This window comes from Canis aureus, chromosome 25, assembly GCF_053574225.1.
Source record: "Canis aureus isolate CA01 chromosome 25, VMU_Caureus_v.1.0, whole genome shotgun sequence".
Classification (NCBI taxonomy): Eukaryota; Metazoa; Chordata; class Mammalia; order Carnivora; family Canidae; genus Canis; species Canis aureus.
In genome coordinates this window covers 43,195,124-43,221,538 of record NC_135635.1, presented here as the reverse complement: position 1 = coordinate 43,221,538, position 26,415 = coordinate 43,195,124, and the positions used below count along the sequence as shown (strand labels likewise).

Genomic DNA, 26,415 nt, shown 5'->3' with positions numbered 1-26,415 from the left:
TTGTTTCTCTTATATATTGAGCTTTAAGAATTCTTTATATATTCTGGAAAGCAGTCTTTGTCAGATATGTATTACAAATATTTTCTCTAGTCAGTGGCTTGCTTTTTTATTTTCTTAACATTGTCCTTTGAACAGCAATGTCTTTTTATTTTGATGAAGAAAAACTTACGATTTTTTTCTTTTTATAGTTCATGCTTTTTTTGTCCTGTCTAAAAATTCTTTGCCTGAGTATCTCAAAGCCAAAAACATGTTCTCCTGTGTTTTTTTCTAGAAGTTTTCTAATTTTTGCTTTTATGTTTAGGCTTGTGATCTATTTCAGGTTAATTTTTGTATTTGGTATGAAGAGTCAAAGTTCATTTCTTCCTTAAATGTTTGATGGAATTCATCACTGAAGCCATTCCAACCTGGAGGTTTCTTTGTGAGAAGATTTTTAACTACAAAGTCAAGTTCTTTAGTAGATATGAGGCTTTTCAACCATTCTATTTCTTTGTGCATCCATTTTGGTAATTTGTGTCTCTGGTAGGCAGAATGACCAGCCAAAGATGTTCATGTCCTAGTCCCCAAAACTTGTGAATGTGTTTCTTTACATAGCAAAAGCAACTTTAAATATGTGATTAAATTAAGGATCTTAAAATAGAAAGATTATCCTGGATTATCTGTATGGGCCCAATGTAATCACAGGAGTCTTTGTAATGGGGATGTGAGAGTGTCAGAAAGGAGATAAGGCAACAGAAGCAGAGATCAGAATGAGGCGATTGTTATCTGGGAAGCAGAATTCAGAAAATGTAGATGTCATATAGAAACTAGAAAAGAGAGGGAAACACTTCTCCTCCATAGCCTCCAGAAGGAATGCAGTCCCACCGATATCTTGATTTCAGCCAGATGAGATGCATTTTGGACTTCAGGCTTCTGGAACTGTAAGATAATAAACTGTATTGCTTCAAGTCACTATGTTTGTTGTACTCTAACAGCAGCAATAGGAAATGAACACAAGTGTCTTTCAAGAATGTATCATTTTCATCTGAGTTGTCAAACTTGTGGCATGAAGTTGTTTATAATATGTGCCTTTTAATGTCTGTAGGCTGTGTAGTGATGTCTCCTCTTTCATGCCTGATATTGGTAATTTGAGTATTTTTAAAAGTCAGTCTTCCATTTTTTTATTTTCATATACCTAGTTTTTGGTGTCATTGATTTTTCTCTGTTGCTTGTCCATTTGCTATTTCATTGATTTGCTCTCTTTCTTTTTTTTTTTTTTTCTTAAGATTTTGTTTGTTTATTTGAGAGAGAGCAAGCAAGCATGTATACAAGCAGGGGGTGAGGGGCAGAGAAGTAGAGTCCCCACTAAAGGGAGCCTGATGTGGGACTCAATCTCAGGACCTTGGGATCATGACCGGAGCCAAAAGCAGACATTTAACTTAAGCCACCCATGCGCCCTCGTTGGTTTGCTCTCTTATCTTTCTTTTTTCTTTTTTCTACCTACTTTTGTTTCCATTTGCTTTTTTAAAACTAGCTTCTTAAGATAGAAGCTTAGATTATTTTTTAAGATTAATTATTTATGTATTCATGAGAGACACAGAGAGAGAGGCAGAGACATAGGCAGAGGGAGACACAGGCTCTCTGTAGGGAGCCCGATGCGGAACTCAATCCCAGGAACCCAGGATTAAGATAATAAATTTGAATGGTTTACGCCATTACATTTGTGACAGCCACAGAAAACCAATACAGCATGTGACATTTCCTCTCATTCTTTAACTTTTAACCTATGTAAGTCCTTCACCCTTCCCCACTCCTGCAAAAATCCAGCCTGACATCGTCTTTTAATTGGAGTGCTTTTTTTTTTTTTTAAAGATTCTATTTATTTATTCATGAGAGACACAGAGAGAGAGAGAGGCAGAGATACAGGCAGAGGGAGAAGCAGGCTCCATGCAGGGAGCCTGATGTGGGACTTGATGCCAGGACTCCAGGATCATGCCCTGGGCCAAAGGCAGGTGCTAAACCGCTGAGCCACCCAGGGATTCCCTTAATTGGAGTGCTTAAATCATTTACACTTAATTTAATTTATTTATCAATATGTTTGGGTTTCAATCTACCATCTTGCTATTTTATTGTTTCTTTGTTCTTTGTTCTTTTTCACTTGTTCCTGCCTTCTTTTAGCTTGAATATTTTCTAGTACTCCATTACCTCCACTAGTGGCTTATTAACACCACCTGTTCATTTATTTATTTAGTGATTGTTCTAGGTTTTACAATATTTGTTGTTAAGTTCTCATTGTCTATGTCCAAATATTGTATTTCACATATAATGTAAAAACATTACGGCAGCTTATTTCCCTTCCTCCCATCCTCTGTGCTATTATTGTCATAGATTTACTTCTGTATTTATTATTTTCACAATACATTGTTATCATTTTTGCCTTTAAGAGTTAATTCTTTTTTAATTTTTAAAAAATGTTAATATCTTTTTATTTACATATATGTGTAAATTTTATTATATATATGTACATTTTATTACACACACATACATATATATATACATACACCATTTTGGCCACTTTAATTTCTATATGGATCCAGATTTCCATTTGGTATCATTATCCTTCCACCTGAAGAATTTTCTTTAACATCTCTATAGTCAGGTCTCTTGGTAACACATTCTGTCAGATTCTTTTCCTTTTGTCTGACAAAGTATTTATGTCTCATCAATTTTTTTCAAGATTTTATTCATATAAGAGAGAGCACAAGCAGGGGGAGAAGCAGAGGGAGAAACAGGCTCCCCACTGAGCAGAGACCAATGTGAGGCTCAATCCCAGGACCCTGGAATCCTAACTTGAGCTAAAGGCAGGCGCTTAACTAACTGAGTCACCCAAGCACTCCCATGTCTCAATTGCTAAAATTTCTTTGTCATGGTATAGAATTTTTTACTTTGTTGTTTGTTTGTTTTTCCCAGCACTTAAAGATATTGTTCCAGTGTCTTCTGGCTTGCATTTTCTGGCGAGAACTCTGTGATCAATCTTATCATTGTTGTAATCCAAACTGAGGAGAAAAAAATCAATAGAAACAAGATGTGAAATGAAAGGTGAAATTAGCAAAGATTTTAAAACAGCTGTCATAAAATATGTGTAAGTATTTAAAGAAATATAAGAACACAATGAAGAGTGAAATGGGAAATTTAAAAAAATGAAATGGAACTTCTAGAGGTAAAAATATAATATCTGAAATGAAAGTTTTACTGGGTGGGATTAACAGCATATATACATTGTAGAATTAAAAATCAGTAAACTTAAAGATATAGCAACAGACGGATGTCTGAGTGGCTCAGTGGTTGAGCAGACCTGCCTTTGGCTCAAGTCGTGATCCCAGGGTCCTGGGATCAAGTCCCACATCGGGTTCCCCAAAGGGAGCCTGCTTCTCCCTCTGCCTGTATCTCGGCCTCTCTCTCTCTCTCTGTGTGTGTGTCTCTCATGAATAAATAAATAAATAATTTTTTAAAAAAGATATAGCATCAGAAACTATCTAACCTGATTGATACTGATCCACAGGTCACTGAGCCTCAATTTTTTTCAGTCTTTTTTCTTCCTGTGCTTCAGTTTAGATAGCTTTATTTCTAGAAGTTCCATTTAGCTCCTTTTTATATATCTTATTTCTCACCTCATTACTCTTATGTTTTCTTCTAGTTTGGGGTCTTTCCTGCTTCTTCACATGTCTAGTAATTTTTTTCTTTCTATGCTGGATAGTTTGAATGTGACTGTTGAGTGCTGAATTTTTTAATTTTTCTTTAAACAGTGTTGGACTGTGTTTTTGCAGGTAGTTAAGTTACTTGCGGATCTACTTGATACCTTCAAGATTTGTTTTAAGCTTTTTATAGGACAAGCCTAGAGTAATTAATACTCTTGTCTAATTTATCCTTACTCCCATGGTCTGATCATTCTGTTATCTCATGAATGTCATCAAGATCTTTGTGCTCGGGCTGGTCAGAACTCTGATCTTTTCCAGCCCATGTGAGCATTGAAATTTTTCATCTTAAACCACCATAGTCATTATTTACTCAGGCACGTAGAATTTCACATATATGTATGGCTTAGTGTTCAGCAACAGACTCAAGGAAGGCTATCTGCAGATTCCTGGAGCTCTTTCTTTACATAATTCTCTTTTCTCTGGTACTCTGTCCTGTAAATTCCAGCCACCTTGGCCTCCTCCAATCTCTGTGTCCTGAACTCAGAGAGGCAATCATGTTCTGCCTTGGCTTCCTCTCCCTGCCCTGCAATCGTGAAAGTTTCTTTAGGCGGTGAGCCAAGGTGATTATAGGGCTCACCATGTTTTCCTTGTCTCAAGAGTCATAATCCTGTGCTGATAGTTTTCCAATGTGTAAAAATTGTTTTTTTTTTAAAGATTGTATTTATTTATTTATTTATTTATTTATTTATTTATTTAGCAGAGAGAGAGAAAGAGAGAGAGAATACACAAGCAGGGGAAGCAACAGGCAGAGGAAGAGAGAGAAGTAGATAACCCGCCAAGCAGGGACTCTGATGCAGGGCTTAATCCCAGGACCCTGGGATCATGACCCAAACTGAAGGCAGACACTTAATTGACTGAGCCACCTAGGCACCCCTGGAAATTGTTTTTTAAATATATATTTATATTGGAATATAATAATTTTCTAGTTGTTGATAGTCGGAGGGCAAGTACAGTCCCAATTTTTGGCTTCTGGCCTTAAAATATTGGCCAGAAGACAAAAAACCCCCTACATTTTTAATAAGTACCCAGGTGATTTTTTTTTTTTTTTTTTTTTTTTAGATTTTATCCATTCATTCATGAGAGACAGAGAGAGAGGCAGAGACATAGGCAGAAGGAGAAACAGGCCAATGCAGGACTCAATCCCAGGACCCCGGGATCACGCCCTGAGCCAAAGGCAGATTCTCCACCATTGAACCACCCAGGCCCCCCAGCACCCAAGTGATTCTGATGACCCTAAATGTGGAGACCTCCTGGGCTAGAGGGAAATAAAAGTAATGCCTTACTTTTGTGTGGCACTTTCCAGTTTACAAGACTTCTTCATATGCATTATCATTTAATCCTCATATCCACTCTCTGAAGAAAGCAGGGACAGGATTATGGTTCCCCTCTTAGGACACAAAATTTGAGGCCCTGGGACATTGTGACTTTCCTGAAGCCAGAATGTTGATGGATGAGACAGCTGGAGCTGGACCTCTAGTCTTCAGACCTTAATGCACAGACTCATCTCCCATACACTGTAAGAAGTGAGGAGCCCTGAAAGAGACAAGCTTGGGATTACCCTTCCCTGAGCCATGCCATGTGTTTGCTCCCCAGTGTTCAGGCTGCCTTTCTCTGCCACCAGATTCTAGCCTGTCTTCTCCTAATAAAGTAAATTAGGTTCCAGCCAAATTGGACCATTAACTCCTCCTCAAATCCAACAACACTCTTCTGTCTTCCTTGTACTTAATAATATGTGTTTAATGAAAGAAGAAGTGTGGTGGTGGGGAGAGAGGATAATGAGCGATTATGTTTAGTTGTAGGGGAGAATTCAGCCATGGAAAATGACAGTTTACTCCTTTGAGCCTCAGATATCTCTCTTTTAAACTGACATGGTTTACCTAGGTTAAAGTGTGTGTGTGTGTGTGTGTGTGTGTGTGTGTACTTTTCTACATGTATATATAATCAACATTAAAATGTTTAAAAACAGATTGTAAAACAAAGTCGTTTCTAGATTTCCTCTTAACTATGGCATATACATATGTAAAGTCATAATTCTAGGGCAGTTTTATGGAAGCAGAAAGGATATTACTGAGGCCTTTCATGACCAATGACTAGCTGTAGGAATAACAAGACATTTGGCTTTTCTGGTCCAGGGTATGGATTCAGTACCGCTGCCCATGAGCTACACCACCCTGGTGAGAAATTCTCCCCTGTCAGCACAGAAGCCCACAGATTCCACACCTCACTGAGTGGACAGTTCCCCAGAAGGCAGGTGGGGGTAGGGGGGGAAAGTAGCAGTATTTCTCTTGTCCAGAAGATTTGATGGATTCTAAACAACTGGACAGGGCATTCAGGATCATTTCATCCAGCTCTCTGCCTCTGGGCCGAACAGCAGCTAAGCCCCACAGACAACGAGAAGTTCTCACACATACTTCTTATGTATTCTGTTGCCAGAACTGGAAATATACGAGGCTATCAGCCTATATGTAAAGCAAATATGGCCTCTCCTTTGCTTAATTATTGTATGATAATAGTGGTGATAATCCTAGCCAGCATTTGTATTTCTCTTCATGCTTTTAAATATCTCTGGGTCTAGATTTCCTCAACTATAAAGTGGAGATAATAACCGAATCCATATCATAGGTTATTTTAAGGGTGAATAAATAATACATGTGATGTGCAATCACATGTATTCATTTTATTTGATTCTCAGTGAGTGGTAAGCAAGAAATGTATGTTTTTCAGATGTGGCAAATGAGGCTCAGAGAGGATGAGTAGCCTTCTTGATGTTACACAGCCAATCAAGGCAGAACCAGGCCTGGAACCCAAGTCTCCTATTCAACCCTCACCCTTTTTCCTTAGTACCACATATTAGGACATCTAGCATGGAGAGAATACTAGGGGCGAGTGTTGATCAGCAATGACCTTGTACTTGTGTTTGTGATTAAATGAGATAAAGGATGTAAAGCACTTAGAACAATGTCTGGCACAGAGCCTGTGTCCAGGAAAAATCATCTTTATTATTATGTATAAAGTATTTCACAGATACACAATCTCATTTAGTCATCACAAAATGCCTATGGAGTATTTTCATTAGCTTCATTTTATAGGAAAGGGAACAGGGGCACAAAGAAATAATGACTTGCAGTGTGCCTGGGTGGCTCAGTCGGTTAAGCGTCTGATTCTTGAATTGGGCTCAGATCATGATCTCATGACATGTGAGACTTGTGAGATCGAGTCCCACATCAGTCTCTTCTCTGGGCATGGGATCCGCTTAAGATTCTCTCTCTCCCTCTGCTCCTCCCACTCCCCCCTAAAAAGTAGTGACTTGCCCAAGGCTAGCAGATATCCCCCAGCAGCCTGTGGGTCTGACCTTGGCTGAGCTCTTCTCCTCCCCACCCGCTCCAGGATGGGTCCCTGGATGGGTGCTAATGAAGTAGCACCTTTTGCTCTCTCTTGAAGCCCGGGTGGAGGCTGAAAGGCGGGGAGGAGGTGGATGAAGGCAGTGAGCTGTGAAGCTTAATTCACACTTCGGCCATGTCTTAAGAGTGCAGGCTACAAGATATTACATGCTGTATGTGCAAAGTGCAGTGATTAATTGACAGGCAAGACTAGTCAGGCTTTCTCTGCCCCCTCACTCCCTTGAAATATTAGAGGATGTGTCTCTCCCGAAAACGGGGAATTCCAGGCAGTAGTGCCCATCTGAAGTTTATGTTGCATCTCTAAGGTGATAGAAGAGGGAGGTTTTTAGCTTTTATCAAAACCAGATGAGCTATGTCTGATATCAAGTGACAACCTTCCATTCACTCATGTAATGCGTATTTATTGAGCACTATTAATGTTTGGACGGATCACCTTCATGAGTGTGTGACCTGCGCAGCCACACAGGGTCCTGTGCATAGAAGAGCCTTGCACTTGGTTTAATGCTTTGCTATCACCATCTTGAAATCATTAATAGTTTTTTAAAAGATTTTATTTATTTATTATTCATGAGACAGAGAGAGAGAGAGAGAGAGAGAAAGAGAGAGAGAGAGAGAGAGGCAGAGACAGCCAGAGGGAGAAACAGGCTCCATGCAGGGAGCCTGATGTGGGACTCGATCCCGGGTCTCCAAGATCACACCCTGGGCTGAAGTCAGCGCTAAACCGCTGAGCCATCCGGGCTGCCCAAAAAATCCTTAATAGTTTTAACTTGAAATGTGTATTTTCTAACTAAAGTCTAGTGGGACAAGGGAGCATACACCCAGACAGAGGAGATATATGGCATATGAGTACCTGCCATTCCTTGGCACCTATTCCCATGCAGCCTTTCCAATGACTTAGGAGCACAGAATTCTGGTGGACCCATGCTATGGAGGGAGCACAAGGAAAGGGTGTTAGGTCATGACTGATGAGTAGGGACACCCAAAGACCTGAGACTTTCCATTCAAACCAGAACATACACTGTACACAAAAAAAAGGCAATGACATTTGAGGACACACAAATGACCAACGGAGCCTATCCTATCCTTTACATCTATTGTTACATCTCTATATTAACCATTACTAGAGGCACCTGGGTGGCTCAGTCGATTAAACATCTGCCTTCAGCTCAGGGTCCTGGAATTGAGCCCCGCATTGGGATCCCTAAGCAGGGAGCCTGCTTCTCCCGCTGCCGCTCCCCCTGCTCATGCTTGCATGCTCTCTCACTCTCCTTCTCTCTCTGAAATAAACAAATAAATAAATAATTAAAATCTTCAAAAATATTCAATTCTTTAAGAAAACAAAACAAAACCAAAAACTAATACTTAGGCTGAAAACTGACACAGAAGGAGAGTAAGAAACAGAATGACCTACAGTTCTTTTTCCTTTCAGTGCTGCCTTATTCATCAGTAACCCAAAGGTACAGTGTGTGGGTAGAATGTGTGTGTGTCAAGAAGTGGAATAAAAACATTTGAGTTTGTTTTGTGCAGTATTTCCACTGTACTGTAAGAACAAAATACATAAACATGTACAAGGTATGAAATGTTAATTGTGTAATTTTGGTGATTTCACCTATAAGTTAAATGTTCATATTTCCGTTTAAAATTTGCATCATATAAAGATAAATGGTAATATTCTGATAATGACTTAAATAATTTTTAAACTTAAAATAACATTAAGTAGCAAATAAAAATACCATGTATAAGTATAAGGTGATAAGTGCTAAGTAAGAAAATTATAGAGTTCCCAGAGAGCATATTGTAGTACGATCTAATCTAGCCTCAGAATCAGGGGGGACTTCTCTGAGGCAGTGATGTTTGAACTGAGTTGTGAAGAATAAGCATGTGTTAGAGAGGTGAAGAAAAGGTAAAGAGTGTTCCAGACAGAGGGAAGAGCATGTGCAAAGGCCCCGAGACAGGAGAAAACCTGGCATAGTAGCTAAAAGAAAACTTAAAAATTATATTAAAAATTTATCTTTATCCTTAAAATTATGGGAAGCCTTAGCAATCTAAACATGAAAGTAATGTGATGTGATCAAATCTGTATTTTAAAAAGGTCTGACACTCGTTGTTACATGTTAGAACATCCTGAAAGGAGGAAGAGTCCTTAGAAAGGAGGCTACTGCAGTAACCCAGGTGAGAGATGGTGGTGTAGGCTGTGGTGGGGTTGGAGAGATAGAATGGGTTAAGGGATAGGCAGGAAAAAAAGAGATGGAGCTGATGGGGTGGGGAGAATAAAGGAGAAAAGATATCAGGAATGACCCATAAGCTTCTAGTCTGTCCATTATGTGGATAGCAAGGCCATTTCTAAAACATGTTCCAGGGGTGGAGGCCAAGTTTGGAGAGTGGAGGAAGAGTGAGGGAGAAGGTTATGAGTTGACCTTTCTTCAGTAGAGGTCCCTTTGATATATCTAAGCAAAAGCATCAAAAATGCCATTGGCATATTTATCCAGAGCCCAGAAGTGAGTTTGCATAGAAGCAAACTGGCTAATAAAATTTGTAGCCATGTAAAAGTCTAGAACAGGCACTTCACAAAACAGGTTATCCAGACAGCCAAGAAGTACATAAAACGTGCTCAATATCATCTGCCATTAAAGAAATGCAAATTGAACACCACAGTGAGATATCATTTCACTGGAAGGGCTAAAATTTTGAGAGACCAACAAAACAAAATGTAGGCCAGGATGTAGAATGACCAGAACTCTGGTATATTATCGGCAGACATGTAAAATTGTACAACTATTCTGAAAAACAGCAAGGCTGTTTCTTTAAAAGTTAAACATATACTTACCGTACAACCCAGCAATTGCACTCCTTGCTATTTACCCAAGAGAAATAAAACATTTGTCCTCACAAAGACTTGAAAAATAATGTTCATGGCAGTTTTATTCATAAGAACCCAAAATGAAATAACTCAAATATACATCAGTTGTGAGTGGATGAACAAGTGGTGCTATATCCATACAATGAAATACTGCTTTTTAACAAAAAGAAACTATAGGTCCATGTAACAAATATGGATGAATCTCAAAATTATTATGCTTCATCAAGGAAGTCAGATATAACAAAATACATATATATAAATCAGCCTATGTGACATTCTAGAACAGACAAAACTAATCTGCAGTGATGGACATTAGATCAGTGATGTGGGGAGCAGAGAGGGGGTGGATTGACTTCAAAGGGGTGGGAAGGCACAGATTTCAGAGCAGTTGAAACTATTCTATATCTTAATTGTGGTGGTGGTTATTGATCACATACATGTTTCAAAACTCAGAACTGTACCCCCAAAATGGGAGAGTTTTATATGAATTTTACCTTAATAAACATTTTTAAATTTTGTTATTTATTTATTAGAGGCACACAGAGAGAGAGACAGAGAGAGAGAGGCAGAGACACAGGCAGAGGGAGAAGCAGGCTCCATGCAGGGAGCCCAACGTGGGACTCGATCCCGGGTCTCCAGGATCATGCCCTGGGCCGAAGGTGGTGCTAAACCGCTAAGCCACCAGGGCTGCCCTTTGGAAAACATTTTTTTACATTGAAGCCATGAAATATTGATAAGATTCACTAAGTGAAGAGGATAGAGAGAGAAGAGAGGAGAACCAGAGGCTGCTAATCTTATCAATGGGTAAGAGGTGCAGTTATCCCCATCTGACATGTGAGGAAAACAGGGCTCAGGGGCAGCCCAGGTGGCTCAGTGGTTCAGCGCCGCCTTCAGCCCAGGGCCTGATCCTGGAGACCTGGGATCGAGTCCCACGTCGGGCTCCCTGCATGGAGCCTGCTTCTACTCTCTGCCACCCTCTCCCTCTCTCTCTGTGTTTCTCGTGAATAAATAAATAAAATCTTAAAAAAAAAAAAAAAAAAAGGAAAGGAAAACAGGGCTCAGAGAAGTGAAGTGACTTTCCCAAGATTACACAGCTACTAAGTAGTAAAACTGAGGCTGGAAGCCAGAACCATCTGGTATTAAGGTATACCTTCTTTTCAGTCTACCCCATCCAGGGGCCAGGGCCTGGGGCTAAGCATAATGACAGCACAGAGAGTTAAGACCCAAACTCCTATTCTGTGAGGAAGACAGGCAGCAGCCTGAGGGCTGAGCCTGAGCCTGAAAACCATGTGCTTTGCAGAGAAGAGTGTATACTTAGAATGGAGGGTATGGGCATCACTGTGAAGATGGCCTTTTGCCATGTTCTCTCCACCAATCCTCACTGTACCCAATGGAAGCCCTAGCAAGATGACAGGCCAGGGTAGAGGGTTCTATCTTGGGCCCACCAGACACCCAGGGAGCCACCATGAGATCTTCCCCAGGGGAGAAACCATCCCCTGCCCTGATCCTCCAGAGATCTCAACATTGCCACAGACAGCACTTTCCACTTTTCCACCTCCAGAAGCATTTGCTGAGGACAACTACCTTCAAAGCTCTTCCTGGGGCTCATTGACCAATCTTAGCTCTGGTGATGAATGAGCTCTCTCCTGGACAGTGACCATAGCTGAGTGATGGCTCACTCTTTCTCTCATTCCACCCCTTCCCACTACTCCCCACACTTCCACAAAAGAAAGCCCTGCCATTACCTTCTTCAAAAGATCTTCAATGGTTTCCCATTGCCTAGGCAGCACTTTGCAAAATGCAAGCAGTAGTAGACCATGAAATCAATGTAATGGGTCATTTAAAAATATGAAATCAAGTAGAAAAGGAAGTAGAGTGTATCACATGTGCTAAGGTTAAATTCTATCTCTTAAAGTGTCTGATTCAGTCAGGTCCATCTATACATATGTGTGTGTATACTGACCAGAGTATACATACAACAAAGAGTTCTTGCAGTGGATCACAATCAAAAAGGTTTAAAAGCCTCAAAAGAATAAATAAATAAATAAATAAATAAATAAATAAATAAATAAATAATAAATAAATAAATAAAAGCCTCAAAAGTCTTGCTACAATTGCCTTTCTTGTCTCTCACTATATGTATGTGTCCCCACATTCTACATCCCATCCAAACCAAGACATTCCTCCAAACACCATCCCTCTTCATGCTTACAAAGCTTGACTCAACTTCCTTCCTCCATATTTGTCTTTCCCTCGCCCTCTTGTCTGTTGCGATTCTGTTTGACAACACAACCCCCAAAAATCTCAACCTTGTCCCCAATCAAAGCTCAACACATATCCCTCTTTGTTCCTATTGCACTTTTTCCTACACCTCTCTTTAGCATTCTTCATTCTGCTAGAATAAAGGTTAAGACAAATGTCAGTTTCTCCCAGTTGCCTTGAGTTTTGAGCACATATATAATCCATCCTCCTTTCCTCTCCAACTAACACAGTGCCTGGGACATCAAAATTGCTAGGGAAATGCTTATTCGTTCGAGCTGAATCCTCAAAAACCCAATGAAGTGGGTATTATTATTTCCATTTTGCACATAACAAAAGTGGGGCTCAGAGAAGTTAGGTGACTTTCCTGAAGTCATACAGCTTGGTTAGGAGAGGAGCAGCAGAACAGAACAGGTGGGTCGGCGTTTCCTCACTGCAATCCTCACTTCTGGCTGTACCTAGTCTCTGGAGTGTGGGCCTCAGGGCAGATGCCTCAGTCACTGACCTTGCTGCCGGAGAGAAGTCTGAGCCAAGCATTCCCTGGTACACCACAACCAGCTCTGGGGTGTGGGGAGGGAGGGGAGTGCTGCCCCCAAGAGATTGGACTTAGAGGAGGCTGAGAAAGTCAGGAAGACAGGCCAGGGTGGGCCGGAAGGGGCAGGAGGGAGGCAGAGACAAGCCAGGCAGATGGAGATAAAGAGAAGAGGAAACAAGAGGGAAGGAGGGACAGAGAACAGAGGAGGAAGGAAGGGGAGAGAAGGAAGTGCACAGGAAGTGTACAAGAGGCCCCTGTGGTTTCCCCCTGTGGTTGCCCCCTGTGGTTGCCTAGCTGGCTCTGGGGCCAGCTCCCACAACACCCTGCTCCTCCGTGGGTCAGGGCTTCTTGTCCTTCTGTGTGTCCACCAGGGGCCTCTAGCATCTGGCAGATGGCAGCTCCCTCATCTTCTCCATCTGGTCAGAAAGTGACCCGTCTTCAGCTCAGTGGGTAACACCAGCTTCTCCTCCAGGTGGACATAGCTTGCTTAGGATATGTGGTACTTTGGTGGCAGAGCTGGATTTGAACCCATGGCTGCTGCCTCCCACTCTGAGGAGCTTTCCTGCTCCCCAGACTGCTCCTAGAGAAGCTTTCCTGGTAGTCACTTCTCCAACTGTGGACTATGAGTCAGGAGACCTCCTTTCTGATTCCTAGATCCAGAATGAAATAAATGAGTGACCTTGGTCAACTTTACTGACTTCTCTGGATGTGGATATTCTCAGGTGTCCAATGGATCAAATGAGAAGGAGATCCAGCACTGCTGACCACATAGTGATTAACACTAGGTGTCATCCCTTTACATGCTTCCTTTAATTCAATGTATATAGTCATTGCTATTTTATAGAACATAGGGATAGACCCACTACTGATTCCAAATTGTAGGATCAGATTTTCTATAATAAGGAGTATGTCCAGGAAAAGTATCTTTGAAGTTAGACTCAACAGAAATCTACCAGCCAGAAAATGTCCTCCAGCATTACAGGCTCTTCATTATCCTAATCAACCCCAACATTCATGAATCCCCATGGTTCATTTATTTTCTCTGCTGGTATTTAATGAACACATCCCATGATCTGGGAGTGCAACAGTAAAAACTAAAACAAGCAAGAATGATGATATAAACATTGGAGAAAAATAAAGAAGAGGGGCTTCTGGGTGGCTCAACGGTTGAGCATCTGCCTTTGGTTCAGGGCATGGTCCTGCAGTCCCGGGATTGAGTCCCACATTGGACTCCCCTCAAGGAGCCTGCTTCTCCCTCTGCCTGTGTCTCTGTGTCTCTCTCTGTGTCTCTCATGAATAAATAAATAAAATCTGGGGGATCCCTGGATGGTTCAGTGGGTAAGCGCCTGCCTTTGGCCCAGGGCATGATCCTGGAGTCCCAGGATCAAGTCCCATGTCGGGCTCCCTGCATGGAACCTGCTTCTGTCTCTGCCCACCCCTCCCCCATGTCTCTCATGAGTAAATAAATAAAATCTTTAAATATAAATAAATAAATAAATAAATAAATAAATAAATAAATAAAATCTTGAAAAAGAAAAATAAGGAAGAAAGAGAGGTAGGGAGTGTTGGAGATGCATTGCAATTTAAAGAGATGACAAAGGAAGACCTCACTGCAACGGCAAGATTTAGGCAATAATCCAAAGGAAGCAAAGAGTGAGTCATGCACTTATGTGCAGGAAGAGCACTGAAGGAAAAAGGAACAGCAAGTGCCATGACCAGGATACAGATGCTTCCTTGGTGGTTTCGAAGACCAACAAGGGGCCGTATGGCTATAGTACGAAGAACCAGGGGCAGGGTGGCAGGAGACAAGCAGGTGTGGGAGTTGGGAAAGGCCTATCAGCTGTATCTGATCTCTTGTTGGGTCGCGAATTACTACAAACTTAGCAGCCTCAGGTAGCACGTAGTTATCTCACAGGCTGGAAGTCTGGGCATAGCTTCACTGGATTCCGTGTGAGGCCACAGTCAAAGTTTAGCTAGCGCTGTGTTCTTATCTAAAGTTCGGGGTGGGGCGGGGGGAGGATCTGCTTCTAAGCTCATGTGGCAGCAGCATTCAGTTGCTTGCAGGCTGCTGGATGGAAGCCCTCAGTCAACTGGATGTCAACTGGAGGCATCTCTTAGCTCCTTACTGCATGGTCCTCTCCATATGGCAGCTCACAACATTCTGCTTCTTCAAAGCCAGCAGGCAAGACAGTGCCCTGGCAAGACAGGTGTTGGAATCTTACATAATATAATCATGGATGCATAGTCACAAATAAACTGTCACCTTTACTGAACTTTATTGATTAGAAGCAAGGCATTGGACCTGCCCATACTCAAGGGGAGGGGATTATGCATTGGTGTGAATACAAAGAAGTGGGGGATCCTCAGGTTCACCTCAGAGTCTGCCTGCTTTGCCCTCTCTCCCCTAGTGACTCATGTCCATTGCACTTGTAAAATAAATTTGCCACCAGCCTCCGAAGATCAAAGTCCCGAGAGTCATCTAAATCAGGTTTAGATATAGAGGAGGTTCCTTTAGGTGTTCCTCTTACTTGATTTATAAAAATAAAGATACAAGTAATCTGTCTCCATAGACATAACATACAACAGTAGGATAACAACAATGGACATTCCTGTAAAAAAGGGTAACATGGGAGGTACAGAGGAATCACTGGTCCACAGCAATTCTGAAATGCAGCTGGGTGAGTGTTGGGTGCTCCCTGATTAGGTTTTAAGACTTGAGGATTCTTCCATGTCTCTTGGCTCTGCTTTCTGGGCTTCTGCCCTCTGAGTCATCCTTCCTTATCCATGAAAGATAGCATGTGTTTTTATGTTTGTTTTTTGTTTTAAAGATTTTATTTATTTATTCATGAGAGAGAGAGAGAAAGGCAGAGAGGCAGAGACACAGGCAGAGGGAGAAGCAAGCTCCATGCATGGAGCCCGATGTGGGACTCGATCCTGGATCTCCAGGATCACGCCCTGGGCCTTAATCTCTTGAAACAGTCCTTTGTGTGACTTAATACATACCCTGATCCTTTGATCTTCATGATGTTTTAACAAAAGATTATATTGTCACACTTTCTGCTTTTTTTCTAAACCGGGGTTTACCTCTCTTCCATGTGCTTGGAGGCCATTTCTTAATTTTAGCATCTTTTGCTCGGCAGTGAGGCTGAGAATTTTCAAAATTATCAAGTCTTCATTCCTGTTGGACAGTTTTTAAACCATTTCCCCCCCTTAGCTTCTCTCTCTCCTCTCACATTTGGCTGGAAGCAGCAAGAAGCAACCCACCAGCACCTCGGTGCTTTGCTTGTTAATCTCAACTATATTAGCCAACATATCACTTACATGTTCTACTTTCCACATCACTGTAAGACCCAATGTGGCTAAATTTTCTACCGCTTACTTGACAAGGACCCCTTCCTCCAGTGCTATTAATAAAACACTCACTTTCTTTCAATCTTTGCTTGCAAGCCCTCCCCAAGTCCATCCCGCTGCTAACAGTCCAGTCCAGGCCATCCAGGCTTTCCCTGTTACCTCCTCAAAACTCCCCCAGCTCTACCCACCACATCATTCCAAAGCATCCCTTGAGTATTTCTTAACAGAAAAGCCCCATTTCCAGCACCAAAATCCATATTAGGTATTTATTGCTGTGCAATAGCTTTACCCCAAACTCAGAGGCTTAAAACACCACACATTTATTATTTCACAGTTTCTGGAGGGCAGGAGTCCAGGCATGAGGGAACTGGAGCCTTGGTAAGGCTGCGGTAAAGATTTCTCCAGAGACAGGAAGGAAATTAGTGGTCTCCAGTGGCTGGGGGAGGGAAGGTCATGACCTCTAATCGGTATGGAATTTCTTTCTAGTGTGATGAGAATATTTTGGAATTAGATAGAGTCCCGGGATCAAGTCCCATGTCGGGCTCCCTGCAGGGAGCCTGCTTCTCCCTCTGCCTGTGTCTCTGCCTCTCTCTCTCTCTGTGTCTCTCACGAATAAATAAATAAAAACTTTTTTTTTAAAAGATCATGATGAAGGTAGCTCAACTTCATGAATATACTAAAAACCACTGGGTAATATTTTTAAAAATGGCAAAAGTTGGGGCAACTGGGCGGCTCAATGGTTGAGCATCTGCCTTCGGCTCAGGGCATGATCCCAGGGTCATGGGATGGAGTCCAGCATTGGAGTCCCCGCAGGGAGCCTGCTTCTCCCTCTGCCTATGTCTCTGCCTCTCTCTTTCTTTCTCTGTGTCTCCCATGAACAAATAAATAAAATAAATAAAAGGGCAAACATTTTAAAGGGGGGGCAAATCTTATGGTATGTGAATTATATATTAATTAAAAACAAAAACTGTTGTCCAGGGCTGGGTTCTCATCTGGGGCCTGACTGGGGAAGAATCTGCTTCTAAGCTCACGTGGAAGCTTTCAGTTCCTTGCAGGCTACTGGATGGATGGCCTCAGCTCTTTGCTTCATGGCCCTGTCCACATGGTAGCTTGCAACACAGCAGTCTGCTTCTTCAAAGGCAGTAAGGGCTTGCCCTTGGCAACATGTTATTACAACTTTTAAAAAAGATTTTATTTATTTGAGAGAGAGAGAGAGAGCATGAGGGAGGTAAGGACAGAGGGAGAGGGAGAAGCAGACTCCCCGCTGAGCAAGGAGCCTGACTCAGGGCTCGATCCCAGGACCCCAGGATCATGATCTGAGCCAAAGGCAGACACTCAACTGCCTGAACGTCCCAGGCGCCCCACAACTTTGCATTTTTATATAATATAATCATATGTAGTGATTACATGTAGTCACATCTGTCCTGTCACCTTTGCTGTATTCTCTGTTAGAAGTGAGTCACAGGTTCTGTCCGTGCTCAAGGAGCAGGAGTTAAGCAGGATATGAACACAAGGCATTGGGGATCATGGGGGTCACCTTAGAGTCTGTTGTCACGTAGGCAATTTAAGGGACTAGGGCTTTACTCTGACATGAGGGTTTTAAGCTGAGGAATCACATGATCTGACATGTTTTCAAAGGACACCTCTGGTTGCCATGTTGAGAATAGACTGAGGTGTCTAGAGTGGAAACAGGAGACCAGTTAGGAAGCTACTGAAAAAAAAATCCAGATGAAAGATGTGGGGGGGGGGTTCTGCTATTAGATTGACACCAACACAGTCCCCTTCTACTTCCTAGGGGTCCCTGGAACTTCCCCAGGGGACGAGGACAGTCCTCCCCCAGTGCCAGCCCCTCTCCCTCCTTCTCTCAGGGCCTGTCCTCCTCTTTCCTTAAGGTCTCTTAAGCCCAGCACACACTGGTTAGTCCACTGAAGTGAAGAGCAATCGGACTGCCATTCCATCTGTCAACAGAATGTTTGCTAAGTGTCTTTTGTCACTATGGCATGATGTTAATACTGTGAATACAAGGAGGAAGAAGACATGATGCGTGTGCTGGAGAAGCTTATGGCCTGGTGACAGTTATGCCACCACAGGTGAGATACACTCTGCCAGCACATGAACAAGGATGGGGGCGGGGGAGGAGGCCATGGGGGCACTGAGGGGTGCAGATCTAGGGGATACCTAAGTCTCAGGATATAAACTAACAGACATGGCCTGCCCCTGAAACACATTTTTGACACTGCCAGGTCAAGTTGTCTCTATTCTCCCATCCCCTAACCCCACTCCTACTGCCAGGCTACTTTTGGCCCTGTCCTAGAGAACCTTCCGCCTGCCTTGCTAATTCTTCCACCTAAAGCCAGAGTTAGGTTCCCCCTTAGCAGCTTTATTTACAGCTGGAGAGGGGCTGTTCAAGAGAAATATAATGTGAGCAACATACATGATTTTTAAGTTTCTAATGGCCATATTTTTTAAAGTTTTTTAAAAGTGAAATTAATTTTCGGGTACCTGGCTGGCTCAGTTGGTACAGCATGTAACTCTTGATCCTGGGATTAGAGTTCAACCACATTGGGCTTAAAGATTACTTTTAAAAGACGGGGGGTGGAAGGACGCCTGGGTGGCTCAGTGATTAAGTGTGTCTGTCTTTTTTTTTTTTTTTTATTGGAGTTCAATTTGCCAACATATAGCATAACACCCAGTGCTCATCCTGCCAAGTGCCCCCCTCAGTGCCCGTCACCCAGTCACCCCAACCCCCCACCCACTTCCCCTTCCATTACCCCTTGTTCATTTTCCAGAGTTAGGAGTCTCTCATGTTCTGTCACCCTCACTGATGTTTTCGCTCATTTTCTCTCCTTTGCCTTTACTCCCTTTCACTAATTTTTATATTCCCCAAATGAATGAGACCATATAATGTTCGTCCTTTTCCGATAAGTGTGTCTGTCTTTGGCCCGAGGTGTGATCCTGGAGACCCGGGATCCAGTCCCTCATCGGGCTCCCTGCGTGGAGCCTGCTTCTCCCTCTGCCTGTGTCGCTGCCTCTCTCTCTGTGTCTCTCATGAATAAATAAATAAAGTCTTAAAAAATAAAATAAAAAATAAAAAACAGGGGGTGGGCAGCCCCGGTGGCACAGCGGTTTGGCACTGCCTGCGGCCTAGGGTGTGATCCTGGAGACCTGGGATCGAGTCCCACGTCGGCCTCCCTGCGTGGAGCCTGCTTCTCCCTCTGCCTGTGTCTCTGCCTCTCTCTCTCTGTGTCTATGAATACATAAATAAAATCTTAAAAAAAAAAAAAAAGCAGGGGGTGGGGCACCTGGGTGGTTCAGTCAGTTAAACATCTGCCTTCAGCTCAGAACATGATCCTGGGGCCCTGGGCTGGAGCCCCGAGTCAGGCTCCCTGCTCAGTGAGGAGTTTGCTTCTCCCTGTGTCCCTCTCTGTGCTCATGCATTCTCTTTCTCTGTCTCTGTCTCTGTCTCTAGAAAATAAAATCGTAAAAAAAAAAAAAAAAAAAAATTTAATTGGGGAAGAAAAAGGAAAATTAATTGAAATAATATATTTATTTAACCCGTATATCCAAAGTGTTATGACTTCAACATGGAATCATATAAGAAATTATAAGTGATACTTGAAAAAATTCTTTTTTCATTTTAAGTCCCAAAAGTTTATTGTGTATTCTACACTTACAGCACATCTCAGTGTGGATGCTAAATTTTTATTGGAAATACATGGTCTGCGTTTAGATTTCACAAAATTTATGTTGAAAAAGCAAATTCACACACCCAAGTTGTCTCCCACATACTTAAAGCTTTCCAATAACTGAATCAATTCTAAAACTGTATTTTGATATGTGTTAAAATTAAGTAACAGTTCAGTTCCTCAGTGGCACACGCAAGTCACAGTTGGAGCGCCCAGTGCCCGCCAATGACTAGTGGCTCCCAGGACATAGGAGGGGGGCCCGCATCCGCCACTCAGCTTCTGCCTTCTCCAGTCACCCAGCCCCTACCGTCCCCAGATGTCCGCCCAGCCTTTAAACAACAGCCTCCCTTGCTCCCTGCACCCCCATCTCCAACCGCCAGGAGCCGCCCCTGACGCACACCCTTCCCCGGCTCCCCTGGCCCACTTTTCACCTGGTCCTTCTATTTGGATTCTCATTTCTATGCATACACATTAGCATAGCGGAAGACCAATTTGCGTACTGATTAGGCAGATTCACAGGCTTTCAGGTTCAGGAGGTGGTCTCCCCTCATTGAATGGGGCCCCAGAAAAGCCAGATCTTGCTTTCTTGTCACCCACTGGAGGAAACAGGATTTCAGTGTTTGCTTGGTCTCTGAGATGGGAAGGAGGACAGAGAGGGGGCCTGGGCATGGACCATAGTGCTTTGGGGGGATGGTGTGTGCCTGGGGTTTGTCGGGGCGGGGTGGGGTTGGGCACAGAGAGGACGTTTCACATATGGTTCATTTTGTCAGCAGGGATTAGTTCACATTTGATACTTTAACATTTTTGTAATTTAAATTCTTTTCCCCAGGCTGAATTTTTTTCAAGCTCCAGATCTCTACCTGCAATTGTCTTGATCTGCATAATCCCACCTCTGAGATTTAGTCTCGCCCCCCAGGACCCCCTCCTTGCCAGGCCCTGCTCCAGACCTCTGCTGGATATTCACCTCACCTTCTCCTAATCTTCCCACTTTGGGCAGCCGTCCTGCCCTGGCCTCCTCCTCCCCGGGAATGAGCCCCGCTGTGCTCCCGCTGAGAAGCTGGGATAATCCTCCCTGAGCTATTTCAAGGATTAGTCCTGTTGCTCTGTGCCCAGCTCCCATACATGTGGGATTTCAGAGCTGTGGACACTGGACCACGAGGGGAGGGGTACCGCGCCTGTAATGCAGATCCATGCAGGGCAGGGGCACCCGGGGCCAGGTTCCAGGTTTCTTAGGTACATGGAGTTTGGTGAGAAGGACACTGGCAGCCTGCAACCCTAAGTATGGCCATAAGTCTCAGAGCTGGAGACATGAGAGCCCAGAGTCCTGGAGCCTCAATCTGTGCCTTGAAACAGACATGTGTGCCCCTCCTCTCCTCCCCATCACTTCACTTTCACGTACCAGCCTCATGATTACTTTCTTTTTTTTTTTTTCATGATTACTTTCATAGACTGAGCACTTTTGCCTTCCTGAGGACCTTATGCCATAAAAAAATATTAAAAATTAGATTTTATGACTATGATGGCATACAGATGAATATATTAATATGTATTAAAATATCTTCCTGGATCTATGGTTCATTTTTCTCTTTTTATTTTAATTAAAATATTTTTTGTGGTCCTTTGAAAGTATTGTGATACTGTGCCTAATGGCTAAGTTGGCCTTGCCTGTGGCTCTGCTTCCCCTCCCCCTCTTTCTTTTCACAGGTAAGGAAGGCCTCCATTTTTAGAGGGAGGGAATGGAGAACTTCAGTGCTCCTCTCTGAGCCCAAAATGACTCGCTTGAGGACCTTATAGCTCTCCTACCACCCCTAGTCCTGGCCTCCTCTACAGTCTTGGTTGGTAGGAGAGCTGCTTCTCTGGGCTTCCTCACCTGGGAGAGCCTGGTGCTGAAAAAAAAAAAAAAAAAAGAATGCATTTGTGGTTTCATGAAGTCCTTCCTTGTCCTGCTGCCACTGATTCCAGGTAAGTCTGAGCAAATCTGAGGGAGCCCAATTTTGGCATCAGAAAGGGATGGCTTCTTCCAAACCCACTGGCTATAATCCCAAGGTTTCAACACATGCTGGCTCAAGTCCAGACTCCTTACTAGGATACATGAGACCCTCTTTGAGAGCTAATATTATATAGTGGATGAGGGTGCTTATTAAGAGGCGCACCTGCTGACCTTGGACAAGTTCTTAAACCTGTCAAAACTTCATTTTTCTCCAACTCTACATGAGAATGATGGGAATATTTTCCTCACCAGATTCTTGTAAGTACCCAGTCTTGTACGTGTACTTTTGTTTTTGCATACAATAAGGCTCTATACCCTTGCCAGGAAACGGGATTGTTATACGAGACACATAAACATAGGCGATCCCCCACCCCTTCTCCATGACTTAGATACCCAACATAATTGAGATCATAGATATAAAGTGCCACGTGCATTGCCCAGCACAGAGTAGGAGCTCCAAAAATAGTACCTAGTATTGTGGTCTGGCTCCCACCTATTTCTCAGTCTCCTACACCTCTCCTTTCTGTCTTGAACTTTGGCAACATCAAACTGCTTTTGGTCTCGTCTCCTCTTTCCCATTCCACTCCCAAGTGTGCATTTTGGCACCTCCTGATCATTGCTGCACAAAACAACTAGCTCTTTCTTCTGGGAGTACAGACTCTTTCCTAGCCTCCCCTGCAGTTACATGTGGCCACTCCAACAAGCTCTAGCCAATGGAGTATGAACAAGAGTGAGGTATGCCACTTCTGGACCTGTTCCTTCAAACCTCTTTCCCCTTCCATGGAGAACGGCTAACCTGAAAGCACCATGGCAAAGACGGTAGAACCACAGGTAGAAAACACCAATGTCCCTGAGTTAAAACATGGAGGAGCACCACCCAACGGATTTGAATGTTCTATTCATTAGTGAGACATAAACTTCCAGCATGCTTAAGCTACTATATAAGTTTTGATTTGATGCGGCAGCTCGTATTACCTAAATGAGTACCCTCCTGCCGCCTCATGTCCCTGGATTGCCTGTAACTCCACCCTGCTTCACTGGGGGTAATTCCTGCTTATCCTTTGAACTTCGTCTTTGGCATCACATCCTCCAGAAAGCCTTCCCGGAGCAACCTCCCAACTCCTAGACCCATGGTGAGGTATCTCTAGCAGACACAGCACAGTGGACCACCCTTTGTTCATTCTCTCTTTCTTCCTAGTAGAATCTCAATGTTGTTCAGGGCAGTAACATACCCAGTTAAAAATACCCATTTGTTAAAACTCCCTGGAAACTAACAGAGTCATGTGATCCAGTCCTGGCCAATAAAATGTAAGAGGAAGTTGCTGGCTAGAGATTCTTGAGGAAGTTTTTTTTTTTTTTTTTTTTTTTTTTCTTAAGTAGGCATGGAGCCTCATGTGGGAGATGAGTCCCCCGGAGAGTGCGATCCAAGCTGAAATAAAGAGTCACTTAACTGAGCCACCCAAGCGCCCCCTTAGGGAAGCTTTCTTCTTTTCTTTTTTCTTTTTTTAAGAATAGGTTGGGTTCATATCTGCCTTTTCCTTTGTGCTTCCTGCCTTTCCACCTAGAGCTCAGCTGCAATGCCCAGGGAACAGAGCACACACTTTACAACCATAAAAATGACAGCCATGTGCTAAGGCAGAGTAGAAAGAAGATTCCAGGTTCCTCAAGGAACCCTGAAGCCATCATACCAACCCTGTGCTGCCTCCATCTGGTTCTCCTATAATGTGGAAATAGAAACTCCTAACGCTTAAACCTTGGAGCGAGGTTTCTATTTGGCACTACTGAAAGCGCCCCTGAATGCTCCGAGCTCCTGAGTGCCCTGTGCTCCCCTCCACTGCGTAGATGGAAACACAATCACACTCGCAATCATGCATTCCCTGTGTGCTGAGAGGATGGGGACCAGGGATGCGGTCATGTCCTCCTCAGCCACACAGAAAAGGTCAGCAGCCTGTGGCCTTATTGCCCCTCTTCTCATCCATCAGCGGAGCATTGGCTCTATGATCTCTGAGGTATTTTCAAGCTCTCGAGTTTTCTGACTCCATCCCACATCCAGTACACACTCCACACGGAGGAGGCTACAAAAGCAAAAGACCACAGGCTGGGCCCTCCATCAGAGAAGTCAGGAAATGCATTAGGAAAATAATTGGAGCTTACACAGCACTTCCCAGACCCTACCATCATTTATTTTTAAACGAGGAGAAAGTCATATAAAATGGGCCATTTTCAAGGGAAAAATTCAGTAGTGTTTAGTACCTTCACAGTGCTGCGCAATCACCACTTCTATGTAACTCCCAAACGTTTCCATCACCCCCAAAATAAAACTTTGCACCTGTCAGCAGCCACTTTCAATCCTCCCCCCGCCCCAGCTCCTGCCAACCACCAACCTGCATTCTGTCCCTCTGGTTTCCCTATCCTGGATATCTCCTATAAATGGAGTCACACAACAGGCCAGCAAGGGCAGGGAGGGCCTCAGTGTTCACACAATAGGATGACACTTAGCTTTTCTTTGCCCTGATGACTGAGGTCAAGGATTCCCACCACAGCTTCAGTGGCTGAGGTTAAATGTCTTTGCAATCCAGCTCCTAGGAAATCTTTAAAATCAGGTGTGGGATGAGCCTCTCAGTAGATTAGGTAAAGAACTTTAATGAACTGGATGGTCTGGGTTGGGGGTGCCATCTAGCAGCACTTTTGTGAGAAAACACAGCCAGTTTTGATATAGGGCAGTGGCGGTGTATGTGTGTGTGTGTGTGTATATGTATGTATAGACAAACATTCTGGAGCACATACAAATTTCCTTTTGCATATGAATAATCTTTACAGATCACAAATCTTTACATATTCTTCCTCTGCAGCTTTCAGAAGGGGGCAGGGCAAGCAGTCTTAAGCCCGATTTATAAATGACTTGCCCGAAGTTGCACAAAGAATGAGTGGCAGAGCCCCAAGCCTGTATGCTCTCCTTCCCGAATGGCACACTTCCCCTGCTTTGATGTGGTTTGAATACCTTAAAAAAAAACTTTAAAAACCTGTTCAGTCATTGCTCAGGTGGAGTGAGGAGAAAATGTGTTTGCAGGTTGTATTCGTCAAAAACAAAATACCATAGGCTGAGTGGTGGAAACAGCATACATTTATTTCTTACCCTCCTGGAGGCTGGAAATCCAAAATCAAGGTGTCAAGCAGATTTGGTTCCTGGCGAGAACTCTCTCCCTGGCTTGCAGATGGCCATCTTCTTGCTGTGTCCTTATGTGGTGGAGAGAGCAAGTTCTCTGGTGTCTTGTCTTTTCAGGGCTCTAATCTCACCATGATGGTCCCACCCTCATGACCTCATCTAACCTTAATTACCTCCCAAAGGCCTCATCTCCAAACACCATCAAACTGGGGGTTAGTGCTTCAATATATTAGTTTGGGGGGGGGGGACACAAATATTCAGTCTACAATACAGGTGGAAACCCATCTCTTCCTCACCGATAGGGATCATATGCTGCAGCCAGCAAGAATTGGAATGTTCTTGTCAAAAAAGACTATTTAACCTAACTCTGCAAAGGGGGTGGGCAGCAGGGAAAGAGGACAACATTCAGAGAGTTCTAAGAAGAGAGTAATTTTGTAAGATTTAGCCAACAAAAATATCACCTACTTAATTTTGAATTTCAAATAAACAATAATTTTTTAAGCGTAACTATGTCTCATGCTTAGTTTGGGTCATATCTATCTATATATTCATTTTTGTTGTTATCTGAAATTCAAGTTAATTTGGTGTTCTGCATTTTTATCAGCAACCCTAAAAGACAGAGGCCAAGAACTTTGAGAGGAGGAAATGGATTTCAGGAGGGAGGGCTGCAGGATCTGTGAACGGATGGTTCCTTTCGCACCTTTAACTTTTTTTTTTTCTTTTAAGATTTCATTTATTTATTCATGAGAGACACAGAGAGAGAGAGGCAGAGACACAGGCAGAGGGAGAAGCAGGCTCCACGCAGGGAGCCCGACGCGGGACTCGATCCCGGGGCTCCAGGATCGCGCCCTGGGCTGAAGGCGGACGCTACACCGCTGAGCCACGCAGGGATTCCCCCCCTTTTTTTTTTCATCTTTAACTTTTTGTTTAGTCTTGTCAAAATACTGCTGGCTTTTATTTATGTTTTTATTGTTGTGACACGTGCATAACAGAAATGTACCATCTCGGTTATCTGTAAGTGGCACCAAGTACCTTCACGCTGTTGCACAACCCATCACAACTTGCTCCAGGACTTTCCTGCCATCCCAAACGCACGCGTCAAAGAACTCCGGGGCTGCGCAGCGCTCGGGGCAGCGGCAGGGCACAGGCATTCTGCTGAGGCCGTGCGAGGGGAGCCAAGCGGCGCGGGCACAGGAGCGGCCGAGGGGCGGGCGGCGGCGGGGCGCTGGGGGCGCGCCCCACGAGGTAGGCGTCCGCGCGAGGCAGCCGGGGCGCGGGGCGAGCGGCGGGCCCGGGACCGAGGCCGGTGGCCGGCCGCGCCAGCAGCCCCGCGGGGCCGACCAGACCCGGAGGCCGCGGGATCCCGCCACGGCGGCGGCGGCGGCGGCGGGCGGAGCGTGCACGCGCCCCGCTCGGCTTCCGTCCGCGCGTCC

The 26,415-nt window shown here is 43.7% G+C and overlaps 1 long non-coding RNA gene across 1 annotated transcript; it reads right to left on the bottom strand.

The window, feature by feature from the left end:
• Window positions 1-24,922: 24,922 nt before the first annotated feature.
• Window positions 24,923-26,342, bottom strand: LOC144297432 (uncharacterized). The gene is made up of 2 exons (XR_013364460.1): window positions 25,983-26,342; window positions 24,923-25,053 (listed from the first exon to the last, which is right to left on the bottom strand). It is a non-coding gene; the product is annotated as an uncharacterized LOC144297432 (long non-coding RNA).
• Between the last annotated feature and the right edge of the window lie 73 nt (window positions 26,343-26,415).